Genomic DNA, 1427 nt, shown 5'->3' with positions numbered 1-1427 from the left:
TGGGATTTCAAGTTCAAGAAGAAATGCGGATCGCACCATTTTTATGCGGCCGCATAATCAAGAGCGCGGCCGCACTCATTTTTATGTAGTTCGCAGAAGTCTCACACAGCCAGAGCCTAAGATCAAGGAGTGCGGACCACACTATAATTGTGCGGTCCGCAGTAGTTGAAGGAGTGCGGCTGCAATCCAGAATTGCGTGGCCGCAGAATTAGAACCTGTTAGTCCAAGTCTCGTTGTGCGGACCGCACACATAATTATGTGGTCGCACAACCTCCACAGGGGCATTTTTGTCAGATATTTTTAGCTTAGTATAAATAGAACTTTTTGTCATTTTTAGGGTAAATTATGTTTTGGGAGAGCACCTGAGCCGTTTGTCTTTACTATTTTAAGTAATATTGTACTAGATTAGCTTCTAAACATTAGATTTTCTTTCCCTGATCAATTATTATGCAATATATCTTAATTTCTTCTTGTATTTCTTCATTTTTCATGAGTAGCTAAATTTATAGCTAGGGTTGTGGCCCAACCCTAGTGTGGGTACATAATGGGTGTTTGATTTAAGATTTGTTTGTGATTGGGTTAGTGATATGTAGCGTAGTTCTTTCTTGAATTCAAGAATTAATGGTTGCAAACATTGATTCATGCCTAATTGACTTAGTCTCTACTTGAGAAAGAGAGACTAAGTCTAGGAAAACTTGGCTAACAGGAAATTGGGGTGAACTCAAGAAATTGATAGCCCCAATTAAAGGGTTGAATCTAGAGATAGTAAGACCCGACTTGAGCATTTATCACTTATTTTGTGCAATACCCATTTGGACTTAAGAAAGGCAAATTGGGCAAAACCAGTCAAACTACCGAGAGTTACAGAGTGGGTAATTACGTGTGATGGCTATATTATAACCCCGGCCAATCAGGCTTGTCCTAGAGTTTTCAACCCATTAGGTAACCACTTCGGTGGAAGTCACGATCCTAGATCTTTTATCATTTGGAAAACAACCAAAACCAAAAATATTGTCTCCTAGTTTTATAATTGCAACCAATAGTTTAAAGTAGAAGTAGAAAAAACAAACAAGAATGTGGAAGTGTAATCTAAGTCATATTGTACAATTACACTAAATATATACCTAATCCCAGTTCTAACTCCCTGAGGATTCGACCCCGACTTGCATTGGGTTTTATTATTGCTTCCACCGCCTCACTACCTATATTTGTGGTATGAGTTTGGGCGACATCAGCGGGTTATCTCCTATGAGGTGTCCTGAGGTTGTGTGGTCCTTATGATGTTTGGTAGAGAGTTCTTTTTACCGGTGAATGATATATGTTGCAATTTGAGTTTGGATCTCTTGTGGGCATTGGCTTTACTATTAATAGGGTGAATGCGAGATTTGTAGACGATTTGAGGTATTATATGGTATGTGTTACATGGG

This window comes from Nicotiana tomentosiformis, chromosome 1 (genome assembly GCF_000390325.3).
Source record: "Nicotiana tomentosiformis chromosome 1, ASM39032v3, whole genome shotgun sequence".
Classification (NCBI taxonomy): domain Eukaryota; kingdom Viridiplantae; phylum Streptophyta; class Magnoliopsida; order Solanales; family Solanaceae; genus Nicotiana; species Nicotiana tomentosiformis.
Note: the sequence above shows the minus strand (reverse complement) of the source record.